The 18,710-nt window shown below is 34.0% G+C and overlaps 1 protein-coding gene across 2 annotated transcripts in view; it reads left to right on the forward strand.

Annotated features, from left to right (window-relative positions):
* The window catches only part of tn (thin), a 78,449-nt gene that overhangs the window by 15,718 nt on the left and 44,021 nt on the right, over window positions 1–18,710 (forward strand). For both annotated transcript variants that reach the window (XM_053753210.2, XM_053753212.2), the window contains exon 3: window positions 13,495–13,588. The gene's annotated coding sequence lies outside the window, so the exon portion shown is untranslated. The remainder of the gene's footprint in view (window positions 1–13,494; window positions 13,589–18,710) is intronic.

The raw sequence follows: 18,710 nt of genomic DNA on the forward strand, positions 1-18,710 counted from the left end.
AAGCAGATTTTCGACTTTATAATATTAGTATGGATGAATCGTACAGCCAATATATAAGTCATAAAACTTGGGCATGACTTTGGGATCAGAACAAAACGTAAAACTAAAACCGATTTGGGTTCCTGTGTCGTTAATAGCAATTTTACAGTCATTGATAAAAACGTACGTGAGTTTTCTCGAGCGTTTACTGAACACAACAGTTTTCCTTTACTTGAATTTTACGACACTGAATTCAATGTTATGTACGAAAGGATGATACAATCGACTGTTTTGCTGTATCGTCCATTTGTACATAACATATTAACTGATTTACTCAGTTAGCCATGAAGTTAAATAAAACTAATTTTCAATTCTATATCTAATACATATTTGCTAATATATATGTATAGTATATTATGATATAAATATATAATTTTGCGGCATGTGAGGGGGAACCCCCTTACAGTAGGAGCACTCCATATCCTCACCTGGATAAATAAATAATAAATATATATATTAGGACAAATCACACAGATTGAGCTAGCCCCAAAGTAAGTTCCAGACTTGTGTTATGGGATACTAACTCAACGATACTATATTTTTATAACAAATACATATAGATAAACATCCAAGACCCGGGCCAATCAGAAAAAGATCATTTTCCATCATGACCCGACCGGGGATCGAACCCGGGATCTTGGTTCAGAGGCAAGAACTTTACCACTGCACCACCGAGGTCGTCAATAGATGTCGTTCGAGACAACTAAAAGACTAAAAGCCTTAACAGCTGATAGGCAACGATAGCATTCCCAGGCAGGATGGACATCAGACAGGCGATTGGTTGTAAAATTATAGCCAAATCCATATTCATTCATAACAATAAAAATGTCGGCGAAAGAAACCCAGTAGGAAATCGCCGTCCAATAGGGTGTAAATTAAATAGAAAGCCATCTATAAGCGCAATTATCAGTTTGTTTTTACGAGCAAAACATCCACAGTGTATTCTTACAACCCTTAGATTACACTGCAGTCATTAATGTTAAAGAATTAGCAACTTTATGCTTTGCTGTGCTAAACCTTGGGCTTTGGAATGCAACTGGGAAGCAAACAGAGTCACGCTTTAAAAATAATGAATATAATAGAACCTATAACAGATGTACAGTAGACATCACTTAACCTATCGAAATTCATTGCAAACTCGTCGCTATTACAGCGCCATAGAGATTCATACAGGTGACTTATACTGTTAACTGTACTCGTATTACTTTCGTATGTTGAAAAATATCATGTGAAAAAGTTCTAATAATGGATCATCTTGTCTCTCTTTTGTGTTCTACTCATTCTTCTCCATCCATAAAGTAGCTAGTCAAAGGAAATACCATAGATAAAGTATTCCAGTGCTAGGTACGTCTTATATACGTAAAGATCTACGTCTAATTTTCGAAGAAAGGAAGTTACACAATTCCATGTTATATTTCCATATTCAAAAGCTATGCACCAGTCCAGTCAGCGTTATGAAGATGACCCGGCCCTAATATTTTAACCCAGACCGTTGAGTTTTAGTGCCGCGCGATCACACGCGACGTTCTTCGGGATGACATACAGAGCTATGAATGATAAGAAAGGAAAAATAAAACGAAGACTTTTATGGTGTTTTCGTTTCGCCTCGGAACTACGCCACACTTGACGTAATTATTCATCATAATTTTTTTTTTGTAAAATTTTTGCTCTGTTTTCCGAGAATATGTACCAATTAATTTCAATTAAACGAGTCCTTGAGATTTACAAAGCACGATATTTGATGTTGAGAAGTACATCACATCACGGGACTAAAAACTGTAATATTTTAACGTCTTATCCTTTCATATTATAAAAAAAAGTCTCTGCCTTTCTCTGAACTCGAAAATTACTGCACAGATTTTCATAAGGTTTTCAACAATAGATAGTGTGGTTCCTGTGGAAGGTTTAGGTGTATAATTATATTATGATTTTACCTGAGCGAAGCCGGGTCGTGCCGCTAGTACTAGATAAAACTGATATCGAATTTTTGCTTTTTTACTTACCATCTATCGCATATTTCTGTGATTGGCTACTCAAAAAATATTGTCATCAGAATTAAATATACATACAACAAATCAATAACATACCTTTACCCATTTGTCGTAAAGGCTTACCGTCACCACTTTATTGATTTGTATGAAAATGAACTGTTCATGTCTGTTCTTTCTAGCTCTATGTGTGATACCTTAACACTGTCCCAACGGAGTTACGTTATAGTATGAAACTTTGCGGGACATTTACCACAAAATGAACGTAAAGATGGTCAAAACAAGTTATTACTACGATCATTGGGTTAAATATAGAATAAAACCGGTTTAACCGCAGTTTACGTACTCGTAGTAAGACTAGGTTTTTATTGCGTGGGCTTTGGAAATTATGCTTGTTGTAGCTATGTCTTGTGACGTACCTTTCGAAATCTTATTTGGAGTAAAATTTGATCTCGTGTATTTTATAAATAAACTAGATTTTGCCCGCGTGAATTTTATAGTAAAATCTCGGTCATTCTTTAAGACAAATGATGAAGAGTCGATGAAATTGTAATAAGTCCCATACAATCCTTTACCCCCCTTTTGAACGGGTTGAGGGTTAATTTAAAAAAAATCTGACGACCTCGGTGGCGCAGTGGTAAGATTCTTGCCACTGAACCGAGAGGTCCCGGGTTCGATCCCCGGTCGGGTCATGATGGAAAATGATCTTTTTCTGATTGGCCCGGGTCTTGGATGTTTATCTATATATGTATTTGTTATAAAATATAGTATCGTTGAGTTAGTATCCCATAACACAAGTCTCGAACTTACTTTGGGGCTAGCTCAATCTGTGTGATTTGTCCTAATATATTTATTTATTTATATTTATTTATTATTTATTTATTTAATCTGAAACACGTATTTAAAATTTGTTCTAATCAACTAAAATCTAAATTTTCACGTCACTAACTTCAACAGAGTAGAACTTTCATATAAAAGTTTTTCACCCCTTTCACCCCATTAGGGGTGGAATTTCCAAAAATACTCTCTTAGTGCTCACCTACACTCCCCAGAGAACTTACATGCTAAATTTTAACTTCCTACGCCCAGTACATTCGGCTGTACGTTGTCTGTCTGTCAGTCATTCACTCAGTAATGGAAGAGTTTTATAAATTAATTGATGATTAATTAATTGATGATTGATGATAGTTATTGATCTATAAATAATTTTATTAATTAATTTTAACGACTTCCGGTCAAAATATTAAATCCTGTTATTAATATAAAAAGCAAAAGCATACCTTAAACTTCAGTATGTTAAGTATAAGGACAGCAGAAATATTAACCCAGAGACGAGCATTTCACGAGTGAGTGAGCATCGGTGATGACAGACTTCCAATATGATCTTTTGGAAATTAATAAACCTTATCTTTAATCGATAATGTATAATTTGTTCGAATCCTACTCGTGCCACATGAGTTTTTATATCAATCTGACTCGTGTATAGTAGTTTTCAAAGACCACCACTTGACAAAGACATCGTGAGGAAACCTGCACACTGGAATTCGGAGAAATCTAACTTGCGGGACAGATGAAACTAAATAAAAGCTGGTAAAAATCTATTCTTTGATCATTCTTTTCAATATTTTATGCTATTACATTAATTCAAAATGCATGTAATTTAAATACTTTATTCCGTAATTTATATATCTGATGCAATGTATTGCACAAATTTTCTGGAGAAAACATATTTGTATTTCAAACAAACACAAATTTAAGGATTTGGACACATATACGAAAATTTGTGTATGTTTCAAACAAAATTTATATATTTCATAGAAAGATAATATCATGATAATTATAATTAATGAAACGACTAGAACTGTGAATTTTATAGACACGATTTTTATAGAAACGACTATATAATAAGGGTGCACCATTCAACTTTGACATTAACTTCAACCTGAGCAGAAACACGCACGTATGCAATTATGTCTGAAAGTCAACGGCTTGAAAGTTAGGTCAAATTAAACGTCAAAGATGACTGGTACAATTCACCCTAAACTAAATTTATTTAAATAAGTCCATTATATTATAATTACTAGCTTTTGCCCGCGGTTTCGCCCGCGTGATTTTCCCTTCAGTGAAATATTTAGACTCTAATTGGTTTCCCCATACAAATTTGAACCCCCATTTTACCCCCTTAAAGTAGGAATTTTGACAAATCCTTTCTTAGTGCACCCCTAGACCACATAAGGACGTGACTACGTGTTCAATTTGAAGTTTTTAAACCCAGCGGTTTGATATGTCAGTCAGTCATTCAGTGTATTAAAAAAGAAACTCATTTAATAAAAAAAATATTACACAAAAATATAAATAGCATATCACAGGCTTTATCGAGCTTGCGTCTTGCTCCATCCGTTAACTTTTCATATGTTTTTTTTCTTTTATCGCGAGGGTGAAATTGGGGTGCGAAAAATGAGCAAGAGTTAAATTTCTCAGCTACCCATTTTTCGCTCCAAATGTGTTTTCTGTTTTCTGTTTTATGAACTGAATCTTCTAACGGATTTTGTCAAAATATTGAAGTATTATATAATGATTCAATTTAGTTAGTTTTTCATAAATTCTTTGCATTTTTCTCTTTCATTTTTTAACTTAAATCCTGGGCTTTATGGCTTCATATCCGTGACAGCCATCGTCAACATATGAGTGAGAAAGACACAAGATATTGTAGTCGCGAGCATCAATAAAAAAATATCCATCCAGTTTCCGAAACGCAAGAGATACTTGGAAAAAGTTCCAAGAACCAGTGGAAATACGAATAAACTCGGGTCAAGTTTAAACATAGTTAGCAACGTCTGTTCCGCAAGACGTGAATCGATGTTGACGCAGAAAGTCAGTATAGCAAAATGTCAGAGTGAACAAAGTTTCACTCTATAAGCAAAATGTCAGAGTGAAACATTGGGTAAATTTAACAAAACGTTTCTAATGAAGAAAAATTAAACGAAAATGCAAATAATATACTACAATAAAAGACTGTAATATACTATTTGTAGGTACAATACTTGGTAGCTAGTTTGGGAGTGAAAAAACGTAGGTCGTGACTGCTACTTCTCCTACCGCGTAGATTGTAAAAATACTCAGTCAAGGGCTAATTTAAAGCAAAACTTGGCGATATACTTACAACCTGTCGTAGTTTCATATCTCATCAAACGTCACCTCCGAGTTTCGCAACTTACGGCTCTGTCTACCCCGTAAATGCTAAAGACATGATATTATATCTATTAATTTAACTAAGTTGGCACACATGTATGCGTTTTAATGTGTCGCAAAAAAAAAAAAAAACATTTTGCGAATGTGACATTTTGCGTAAAAACCCTTAAATTTGTTACATTAATTACATTATCCGATGTCTTTGCTCTTCTATTTCTTTGGAAACGTCTCGGTTTCTGGCCTTTGATCTCATTAAAATCCAGATTGCAGCTTGAATTTCCAATTAAGCTATTTATTAGGAAGAGAAGCACGATATGCATTATGGTTGACCGCAGTAGAAACACTAAATGATGTGTTTTTTTTTTAAATTGATTTACTTAGAACAAAAATATTTTCACACCATTTCACATCAAAATCATCTAAATTTAATGCTCTTTTGTAATGTGAAAAAAAAAATACAAACAAAAACACATAGACAAAGTTTTATTTTTATTTTTAATACTAGCTAATTCATAGAATCTATCTCCCTTCTCATCTGAGAAGGGAGATAGATTCTATGAATTAGCGATCAGATGATCGCGTTCCCAGTTTAATTCGTTGTTGAGGGCAAAGCCTGCGGTGCACTATAAAACTGTATATATAAAAACTAACGATCTGTCTCGGCTTCCCTAGGGCAAAACTATGATGAAAAAAATATCTTAAAATCTTATCTTACTCTTGAAGATTTCGTTTATCTCTGTGCCAAATTTCATCAAAATCAGCCCAGTATACTCATTACAAAAGGAGGAGGGTGATCACCCAGCCGTATACCGATCAAAAATTGTATATAACATCCATTCCGACAAGAACTACAAGAATAAAATAAATAAATGAAAGATAGTATCAAGCTTCACAAACACGAGGCTAACATCGCCAAATGCAACTCTCGGCTACCAGATAAACAGCTTCTTGCTATAATTCACGCTATCCGCTAGATTTACTCTGTACCACAGAATTACGAATGAAAGGCGTATAGAAATGCTACTTACAAATTTCAAACACGTAAGAAAATAATGACAGATTGTGGTGTAATAACAATAACACAACCTATAAAAATTAAATCGCTAATGTATATGATGACTAATTGTTATTTTGGTGATTACTGGACGACCTCGGTGGCGCAGTGGTAAAGTGCTTGCCCCTGAACCAAGAGGTCCCAGGTTCGATCCCCGGTCGGATATGATGGAAAATGATCTTTTTCTGATTGGCCCGGGTCTTGGATGTTTATCTATATATGTATTTGTTATAAAATATAGTATCGTTGAGTTAGTATCCCATAACACAAGTCTCGAACTTACTTTGGGGCTAGCTTAATCTGTGTGATTTGTCCTAATATATTTATTTATAACTTATAAATTGTAAATCTACCTTGAAATGATTCTGTCAAACTATTGTCCTTTTTTGGTGAATAAAGTTATTATTATTATTATCTATATAATCATAATCGACGACATCAAGCCAGTACCTGTCAGGATCAGGAGGAAACGGCAAAGTTACACATTTATTCCCTATGTAATTTGCTGGCTTACAAAAAACGTGGCCGGACCGGCGAAACTGGACGTAAATTTGCCCTCGACTAATAATAAATTTGAAACTAAACTCAAATTCAATTTGATTGAATTTTAGTGAACTGTAAGTAAGAATTATTGAATATTTCTATCGTTAACGAGCAAATAATGCAGCTAAAACATTTCTATCTTTTTGTTATTCTTAATTCTAAGCTCCAGACAAATCGTTCCTTTTATTTTCTGTGCCATTTCTGCGCTACATTGCTAGAAAAAACTCCACCATAAAACGGTTTTATTGAATCTCGTTGAATTAAAAACTTTTGGGGAATGTAATAAAATTTTGACTCCAGTTATGATCAATATTTTGTACCACAAAGCTATGTTTAAAATGATATTACTAGATTTTAATACAAACAAGATATCCAAGGTTATTTAAAGATTTTACGTCCTCATCTCTTACGGGGCAGACAGAGCCAAGAGCCATCCTTACATTTTATAAAACAAAGTCCTCAACCGCGGCTGTCTGTCTCTCTGTTTGCGATAAACTCAAAAACTACTGCACGAATTTTCATGCGGTTTCACTAATAAATAGAGTGATTCCTGAGGAAGTTTTAGGAGTATAATCTATTAAGTTTTTACCCGAGCGGAGCCGCGATGGGCCGCTAGTTTTATCTAAATGATGGCGACTTAAAGTTAACGTCAAAGTTGACAGGTGCAACCAACTCATGGAGTGTGCCTAGCAAATCGTCCATATGATTGGATGTGGATATTTTTTGGCAACTTCTACAATTGCAAGGAATTATATTATCTTTCTAAGTCTCATAGGGCCAGTTCTAAATGCAGCAATTTAGATACAAAATACTTTGGGTATTTTGTATCTAAATTGCTGCATTTGACTAATTCGAACAATGTAAAAGTACGAACGCTTCGCGCTAGCAGGATATACCCCGTAATTCCATTCACGTAGGCTCTACGGTTTTGGATAACTAAGTTTGGGTGGGGTTTTACGTGGCACCCAGGTGAATGTATCGCATACAGAATCAGGATCTTTTTCACTATTAAGTTTTTTAAATTTATTTACTTACTAGATTTTGCCCGCGTCTATGCCCGCATGATTTTCAATTTAAAAGTTCTATATTTATATGTTCTTGTTCTTGTCCGTGTTTCAAAATATATTTGTGCAAAATTTCAAGAAGATTGGCTGAGTAAATAAAGCGCGCTCTTCACGCTATATCTATACATACCTTACATATTATATAAAGTCTCCTGCCGCGTCTGTCTGTCTATCTGTTTGCAATAAACTCAAAAACTACTGCACGGATTTGCATACTCAGATTTACTTATTATAAACTATATTTTACAAACAAACAAATTTACTTTCGCACTACATTTGGGTATATTTGACTAAAATGAAAATATCGATCAGACCGTTATTGATTTATAAGAAACTACTTCTTTAACCAATTGAGCCAAATCTTGCTTTTAAATATTTGATTTATCCAATAAATCAGAAATACCTATGTTATTTAAATTTTCATGTTAGAAGACGCGATCGAAAACGCACGGGATTGGCTGAACTAATTTACATATGGTTTTCATCAATAGATAGTGTAATTCCTGAGGAAGATTCAGGTGTACAATTAATTATATTTTTAACCGAGCAAAGCCGGGACGAGCCGCTGGCCTAAGATAATACAAATAAATACGATCCTCTGTTTAATTCTTATAAACTCTATCGTTTCTATTATTCTTCATCATGATAGTCGTATTTCCTCATGGCTGAGGGTCGTGGTCATTACGTGGAATGAAACACACACAACAAGTTTTTTGGCACTATTAATGGAGTTCAGACACAAATTAATAATCAGATTTCATACACAAATTAATAATCAACCAGTGTGGAGGTTTCCTCACGATGTTTTCCTTCACCGTAAGCAAGTGGTGGTTAATGAAAACTACTATACATGAGTCAGATTGGTATACAAACTCATGTGGCAAGAATAGGATTCGAACCTGGGACCTTTCAATCCAGAGGCGGGCGTCGTAACCATTACACCACCACCGTTTCTATCATACAATTTACAAATTAAATAATATATTTTTATTCTGTCATACTACCATCCAGTCTCAAGTCCATCTCACGAGATATAAACTTATGTATGTCCAGATGAGATCGGGTCGAGAACCTGCCAGTCACCCTGATGTGGGTACCGAATACAATTTCCATGTGGTTTTAAGATTTCTTTCATTTGTACATGATTAAATTTTGTTGAATCAAAATCAAAATCAAATCATTTATTCAGAAATTAGGCCTTCACAGGCATTTTTACGTCATATTCTAAATTAAATGATGTTTACCAAAGCTACAAACTACTAGCATTTCGGAACGACCACTGCTGAGAAGAAATGCCGAAAGAAACTCATTCAAACAGTGTTGGTCCCTATTATGCCAGAAGAGCTTACCATTTTTTATCAGTAATATAACATGTAAGTACACAATTTTTCAGTTGAACATTTTATTGACAAATTAATTCAAAAATATTTTTTGATTAATTTCTTATTTAATACTTCATTATCACATTGAGTGTGTTATTGCTGACACTAGTGTCAGATTTTATTCAAGTCGCCTAAAAGCATCTGACGTGATTTTACGACTACATACCTCCATCTAGTGGCTGGTAGTCGCATACACACTAGTGAAATAAACTGTCCACCAGAGTGCAGGTTTCCTCACGATGATTACTTTCACCGGAAGCAAGTGGTGGTCTATTAAAACTACTATATATCTGTCAGATTGGTATACAAACTCATATGGCACGAGTAAGATACAAACCTGAGCCCTTCATACCTCAAAACCGTATTTAATATCCAATACGTTTTTTGTCCTTTGCACAATGTCAACAGTTACAAAACTCGAAAGCCACGATAATCTGTAGCGGACTTAAGATTGAATAGTGACAACCTATGAACATAATCTGGAGATTATCCTGTCTTATATTGAAATCTTCAATTTTCACAAGAATGTTACTAAAATATAACATCTTAAAAGTAATATGCCATTGGCTAGGGACCTAAAAAAAATTCAACCGTCCGTACATCTGGTCATTTTTCACTCTGACTAAACAGTGGAATCTGACCGGGAGCAATCTCCGAGCCGATTTGTCTTTTTCATATTATTTCCCTGGAGAGAGTCCTTTTTGTTCAGATTTCGAGATAAGTTTCCTGCATGATGAGCTTGCGATACATCATTATACTTGTCTCCTATATATGAACACTTCAAAATGTGGTTATTTTTGCCAAATTATACTGTATTTAGTCTTTCAAATTTTAACAAAGACAAGAATTAGTTTTGCTATCTGACTTTAAGATAATTAATCTGTACTGTAGTAATGTCAATTTTAGAATGATTGATTTTGGTAAAGATTCCTTCTTCAATAAAATTGAAGGATCCTAATGACAGTGCGGCCGCAGCGGATCGAAACGCTCTGCGAACCAAACCACTATATATGTCCGTAGTGTGCCTACATAGATTTTTCTAGCCAAGTACTCACTTTCAGAAACAGTTTGCTGTGCCCTTACAGGGCGTCACTTGTACTTATCCACTTATGTAACATCTTCAAACTTGTAACTTGCAATAAATAAATATGAATATGAACAGTTCGGGTGAGCGCCACCGTACATATTGTTAATGAGTTAATTAGATAAGGAATACAATTAATATTTCACATTTCATTAGTACAGCTGCCACGTAACTCTAACTTCAACTTGGCAAGCTTCCAGATCTTACATGTTGCTCCGGATTCACTAAAACTATTATTAATTTCACCTTGTTAAGGTATTAGCTTACTTACGACATAAATTGTTCCTTTTTGGGTTCAAGGTAAAGTTATTTTTTGTTCGTACGTAAAAGTCGAAATATTTTCGGAATCTATACATATAATAAAATTGTGAGCTAGTTTGTACATAGGAAATATTAAATAAAAATAATAGAATGTCTTTATGGTAATAATAGAGGCGAAAAGAAGATTTTTTCAAAAATTTTGTCTGGTGTTCTATCTGTAAGTTTGTACGCGCATAACGCAAAAACTACTGAATGGAATTTGATGCGGTTTCCAGATTTTTATAGTCGATGGTCTAACTTAAAATCTGTTACAGGTTTCATCGCAATATGTTGTTTAGAATTTAATAATAAGCGAAGCCGCCGGCCAATGCTAATATATTATATAGAAATTTCTCAAAAAGCTACAAACTACTGGCATTTCGGAACGATCACTGCCGAGAAGAAGTAAACTCAAGAAGAAGTAACTCATTTAATACTCATTATATATATAATGAAAAATACTTTGCACTAGATGGCGCTGTATGCATTATAAATGCCCTGTGAATATTTTAAATTTATTTCATGTATCATCCCATTTTAATACGGCATTTAACCAGGCGAAGCGGCGGATAAACAGCTAGTGATTTATATATCTGTGACAAGATATGCCACATCAAAACCAGTGTAAATCCAGCCAGAAGTCTTACGACATTCAAATGGCTACGGATTGTTAGGCGGCAGTGGTACGGCGCAGTTCTGTGAATAGGCTTCCTTTTTGTCGTTTATCTGTGCTCCCACAGGCGGTTGGCGGCGCGCCATGCTTGTCGTGTGGCGCAAGGTGATGAGAAAAGAATCTTTACCATGGAATTAGTTGGTACTACCTACGAAGTGCTTACTAAATTCATGGTCTTTACCCCTTAACGCGCTATGTAGTCATAATTTTATCTTTTTTATTTTTTTTTTGCGAAAAATAAAGAAAAATTCTTGACAAATTATACCACGCTGATATAAAGAATTTTACTAGAAAGTTTTCCATAACACTATAGTTACAGTTGACCAAAAAAAAAACTGTGGCTACCGAAATCAGTTCAGTCAACTGTAATCACATTGTGTTATTGAAAATTATACAAAATTTATTTATCTAGTGGTGTGGCATAATCTGTTAAGATATTGTTTTTATTCTTCGTTAAGAAATAAAATAAATTGATAAATATTATGTGACGGCTGTGCTAGTGTGCAACTAAAGATCACCACACATTTTTATTAATTTATTTTATTATAAGCTAATACTAACAAGTAACATACCTATTCAGTTTATGCTTCATAACAGATATTTGATTTTATAAAAATTATTTGATTACATTGAAGCGATGGTGATCCAGATGTTAAGACCATCCTCATGTGATCGACAGGTCCCTGGTTTGAATCTTGCTCATGTCACATGAGTTTGTATACCAATCTGACTCATGTATAATAGTTTTCATCGACCACCACTTGCTTCCGGTGAAGGAAAACATCGTGAGGAAACCACAACAATTTTGTTTAATAATGTGTATACGAATACCTACCTCTTGATGGCCGTAGTTAGTCGCAAAAGTAATGTAAGGTGCCTTTAGGTGGCTTGAATAAAAATCTGACACCAGTGTCACAGATATCACTGAAAACAAATTAAAATAATTATATTGTAACGCAGCTAAGCTTTGTTTGGAATCTCTTTCGATGTATTTCGCCAGCGCTGGCACATTTGGATCTACTGTCATAAATTTTGAAATTCGAAATCCGCTCGAACATTTTGACGCGTAAACATTACGATCAAGCTAGCGACGCAAGAGGGTGGCCGTGATAAATTTATATACATTATATAAAATAATAAGAACAGACCCAATAAGGGTCTTACCTTAAGTTTTATAATAAACTTACTTTACTACCTACTGCCTAGTGCCTATTTACTAACCAACCCACGATAAAACCCCGACAATATTACACAAATTTTACCGGTAAAAGTGTTTGTACCATACACTTAACTTCATGCGAGTCTATTCTAGTTGTCAAAATATTGAACATTTATTTATATCAATAGACCATAAATAGGGTACTTGACAAGCTTGGAGAATTGTAAAAAAATGTATATAATCTAGATGAAATAGATATTTAGGATCTATAAAATAATTTATAGACTGTAACAATGCAGCTCATTATACGAAGATTTGAAGTTGGTTGGAAAGCTCATCTTCAACAAGTAATGTAATTATAAAACAAACTCGACCATCATTAAAAAAAAAATACAAAATTTTGTAACAACTTTTATTAAGAAGTCAGAAGACTAATAAAAAAATTAATTAATCAATATATTAGTACAAATCACACAGATTGAGCTGGCCTCAAAGTAAGTTCGAGGCTAACTCAACGATACTATATTTTATAACAAATACATATATACATAAACATCCAAGACCCGGGCCAATAAGAAAAAGATCATTTTCCATCATGACCCGACCGGGGATCGAACCCGGGACCTATCGTTTCAGGAGCAAGCACTTTACCATTGCGCCACCGACGTTGTCAAAAGATTATCATATCAAAACAAAACTGTACGTAGTTTTGATATGATAATCTTCAATTCAACAATAATGATACATCTGCTACATAAAATCGTAGCACCGCTACGACCACGTAGCTCGTCGTAGGCATATGCTACGAAACTGCTACGCCAAATTGCCTTTATTAAACTATGAAGCGCATTAACATATTTTTAAGTCAATATAGAAAATATTATATGAATCGTTAAAAAAAAATTTTTATTAGTCTATTGTGTCTCGCGGCTGATTAAATGTCTCCCTTCAACTTCGCTACACATCCATGTGTTTTTTTTTAAGTTATATTAATTAAAAACTCATCTCAATTTCAGGAGGCGATAAAAACTATTAGCAGAGAGGCGGCACCCAGCGGCACCGTGCGGGCCCGCCGTCTTGGTGGGCCCGCCACAGATAACTGTAAACATAGTAAGTAATATACTACTAACAAATTTATTTGTTAGACAAATTTGTTTGTTAGACAAATTAAAAAACATCCGACTTTCAATATTCATTTCGCTACCGCTTTTTAACGGCCGAACCGATTTTCATGAAACATGGCTGAGAACACTCGGGATAAAATTATCTATGACAAAAAAAAAAAAACTAAACGAAAATCGGTTCATCCGTTTCGGAGCTACGATACCACGGACAAACACGTTAAATTTATAACACACTCTTTGCGTCGGGGATTAAAAATCATCGTTTATGATGAAGTAGTACACAGTCAACAGCACATCAAGTCTATTCTGCATAAACCTCTATGACGAGGTAATAGCGACGTATGCAATAAATTTGGGTAGGTTGATGTGCCGTTGACTGTACTTCTCATTTTTAGGAGCATACAATTCTAAATTTTATTAGAAAAAGCTAAAAAAAACTTAATACATACATAGAAATGTATGTATTAAGTTTTTTTTAGCTTTTTCTTTTATTGACAATAAGTCTAACTAGCTACCATTCAAACTAAAATTCATATATATTCATAAATTAAACAATTGCCTAATCAAATTAGTAAAATTTTTAATTATACAGTGTTTTTCAAAAGGATTTACATCGGTACGACACCCAGTTTAATCATTCGATTGAGCATGACATATTGAATTCCCATGACTATATTACAGATCTCATTCATCGAAATAGAAATATTTTATTTATTTATTTATTTTATTTTTATATTAGGACAAATCACACAGATTGAGCTAGCCCCAAAGTAAGTTCGAGACTTGTGTTATGGGATACTAACTCAACGATACTATATTTTATAACAAATACATATATAGATAAACATCCAAGACCCGGGCCAATCAGAAAAAGATCATTTTCCATCATGACCCGGACCGGGGATCGAACCCGGGACCACTCGGTTCAGTGGCAAGAACCTTGCCACTGCGCCACCGAGGTCGTCATGTTACTTATAAAAACTTAGAAGGCACGATTAGGATTATTATCCCCTAAACCGCATGTAATCCGAAAGCATTAATTTTTTTTTTTTTTTTTGCGCTGCACACTTTTTGTCCTAATGGTTCGCTCGGAGAGAAATACTTCTGGCATTAACTTCACATTTTTTTAAAATATATATTTTTACTTGGACTAATAAAATGTAATAACAAAATTAGGATTTCAACTGACCACAGGTAAACTTTTTAAACACTCTCCAACCATCGATTAACCAATCCAACAAAATTCCCTTAAAGATTCTTGAAGTATTGTTAAGTATTATTTAAAAGCAAAATAGATTTCTTTTACGTCATTTTTCGAAAAGTTTCATTGTTTGCGACAGTTTGACAGCGCACGGAAATTTTCCAAAAGCACTCCACTGTTAATGCAACAGAATTAGAAATAATAAGAATAATAGAAATGCCATTCCATTACAATCTTGTATGTCCCGGAGAGGTCGCTGCTGTTGAACAAACAATAAATTACTTTTGATAGTTTTTAATATTGGTGAGACTGTCAATTAGCTAAGTAATTTTTTACTTCTTTTTGAAACAATATACGTACTGTAGAAATATTGTACTTATGTCACATGAATTAAAATATGACGAAAATTAATGAATGTATTTTTTACTATGTCTTTTCTGCCAGTTGTCTGTAAAAGATCCCTCCATGGGATAAATCCACCGTTCACAGTGATTTTTATGATTCCTGTGTTTTCTTATGAAAAAAGTTATTTCAAACAAACAAATAAATGACAAAATTTGATAAAAGGTTTTGAAAACGTTGAATGAGATGAAAAAATCTACATACGAACGGTAATCGAATTGAATTAGCACGTGTGACATCAACAAAAAAAAGCCAATAGCCGTTACACACCAGGGGGCCGCACCCCCGATTTTACGCCTATTTTTATGCAAACAATTCATATTTTAACATGGCATACTTTTACTTCTCATAGTACTAGTTACGCACAATATTAATTTGGTATAAAGTTTTAGACACAATTTTTTTACGCATACCTACCATGGGCATAACAAGTTTTAAGCATAATATTCTAAAGCATATTACCGGCCAGTGCCGCACCCTAACCAACTGCTACACTATAGCTTTATGCAAATCAAAATTATGGTAAAATTAACATTAGCCTAAACTATAATTATGCTTATTTAAAATGTATGCCAAAAGAAAAGTATGTCAAATATTATTACGTCAAAACAATATGTGCCTAACTCATTATGCTAAATTAAATTAGGATAAAACATTTATGCGAATAAGATTCCCATTAGGGGGGAACTACGGTAAAGAAGGGGGTCAATATATGTTTGTTTCCATTTACAGCGACATATTTGTAAATTCAAATTCGATTCTATTCGTCACTTCTATTGAACTGTAATTCCGATTTCTATGGTTAATGCTCAATCCATGTATTTCTAAGTTTTGTTGTGTCTATTGTTATTTGCTCTATAACTTATTGTTACTAGTACTGAAACGTTATTGTTTAAAATAACTTTAACTCCGTCTCATGCTATTGATCAAATTTTATCACAAAATACTCCTATTCCTATTGACTTTTTACTAGATATACTTAGTTTTAATCTTATTAATCATTAAAAAAAATATTTTTTTTCGCAGTCTAGGGTTGTGTTTTTAATTTCGTTCTTTCCTTTTATTGTTTCAACAATATGTGCTTTTTTAAATAATTTCTTATATTCTTTCTTCGTTTTTTTAATCGATAAATCACGTAGGGAATAAATGCCTGGGTGGATCTCAGAGCCATGGATTTAATAAGTACTTCGTACAACGGACTACCAATTCCATGCTCAGAGCATTTCGACAGCTGCGGCCGCGCTGTCATTATAATTTTTCATATTTTAACAATGACAAGAATTAGTTTTGCTATCTGTCTTCAAAATTATTAATGTGTACTGACTGTGGTAATGATAATTTTATGAATGATTGATTTTGGAAACGATTCCTCACTCAAGAAAATTGGGGGATCGTAATGACAGCGCGGGCGCAGCGGTCGAAACGCTCTGCGGACCACCCTTTTGGCGATGCCGTTCGCGCCTGGCCCTGGCAGAAGGGGCAATCCCTAGAATGGCTATGATAGGAACCATTTAAACGCTCTGATAAGAGAATAAGAGCCGGGACGTTGGTCTTCCACGAATACCAAAATAAAACATAAGAACACAAAAAAAAAGTTTAGTTACACATATATTTAATTTTTATATGAATTTAGGAATATTGTATAAGTACATGACGATATTTTTATTTACTCATTTTTAATATCTGTTTTTGTAATTTTTAATTTTGATGCAGCGCAATCATGGATTTAGTAAGAACTTCGACGGTGCACCTACTAATTTCATGAGTGCAACTCACCCAGCACCGTCAAATTTGACGTTGATTTTGACGGGCGCGTCGCTGTTTTTTGTACAAAATGGCGTACTTTATGCTTTTGTGCACGTTAAATTTAACGGTGCAACCAACCCTAAGTACTTACTTAAAAAAATAACTCCTTTTGTAAGACTCAATTGATCTTTGGATGTTTTTAATGACTCGGCTAGTTTCCAACAATTTACCGGAGCAAGAGGAAAATGAGCATAATATTATTAAAAGAACGTTATAAAAACATGTTTTCTGATTCTCTAATTTCTTTTCCATATTTAAATATAAATATAGTAATCTCACTTAACCATACAGATTAACTATACGCACTTAACTTTAAAATCTGTGTTCAACAATATCACAAGAAATAAATTTACGAAATGTGTATTAACATTATAAATTCATTCGAAAGGTTGCCCGCGTGCGAAATTTAGAGCGACCCTATCTAACATTTTATGATACCTAAATATGTATCGCTGTATGTAACAAAAATGCGTTATAAATTCAGAAGGCATAAACAACGATATTCCTTTGTTTAATATGATTTACAGTTCTTGTGAATGTGTGGTAAAGTGAAAACTTCATGGAATTAGTAGCTACTACGAAGTAATTACTAAATCCATGCTTATAACAGCGGCCGTCGTCTAATGACTGTCTCACATCTGAGTGTTTTCTCAGCTTCTTCCTCAGTATTTAGGTATCGAAGCGCAGGTGTTGCTACATATAAAATTAACATTTTAAAGGTTACGTTATGATTTTACAGATGTCAACCCTACTTGGGAATAATATCGCTACTAGGTTACGTCTCTTAGTCGCGTCGTATGAGATCTATATGGAGTGATCCTATTTTAGGCCAGAAACCACACGACACAGCAGGTCGAAACTACGACGACAACTAGGTATTACGATACTAAGCAGAAGTCAGATTGGTCGCTATCTCATTGCACACAAAAGAATAAAATCTTGTAAAATAGTGAAAGCGTTTTACGAAAAAAGCTAGCGAAAAAAAAAACAATTACCTGCTTCCATTAAGTTTAATGAGCCTTCCTCAGGTATCCTTTTACAAAATCTTAATGTAGCAAAGTGTTTTATGCAAATTTTTAGTACACAGCCAAATTAGAAGTGTGGGTTAAAACGGCTTTGTTTCAAAAATATATCCGAAGAAGCTGTTTGGGCAGCCCGTTCAATTTCGAAACGTAAATTAATTGTGAAAATTGAGAGATAACTTTAGACTTTTCTCGCTTTTTCGTTCCTAAATTATTGTTTGATAAAATTTTACTTTGTTTCATTTTTTCATGTTTAGTATGGATTCTGGGCTCTGACTCCCAACGGCTGTGGAACTAATCGGGAAAACAAGATAAGGGAGAGAGAGATAAGGGTAAAATATAATATCTTATGGTGACGACGCAATAAAGTACGCATTTTTTATTGTAACTAAATATTAACCTTAGCTTCTATATCTTTTTATTTTAATATTTTTTTTTTTTTTTGTCTAATTATATAATACTGTTAAGTTTACTGCACCCTCTTAGTCTACTTGTGTCTCTTTCCACCCAAAGGTTGTCTGGAAGAAATTGCATTAGCGACAAGTCCGCCTTTGCACTCATTATGTTTGAATATCTTGTTGTAACTGTAATCCTTTGTGAATGGTGCAATAAAGAGTTTATCTATCTTTGAATGTAGGTTTCTAATGGATCGTCGTTCGATCGATATATTAGTTTCT

Source organism: Plodia interpunctella, chromosome 13 (genome assembly GCF_027563975.2).
Source record: "Plodia interpunctella isolate USDA-ARS_2022_Savannah chromosome 13, ilPloInte3.2, whole genome shotgun sequence".
NCBI lineage: Eukaryota > Metazoa > Arthropoda > Insecta > Lepidoptera > Pyralidae > Plodia > Plodia interpunctella.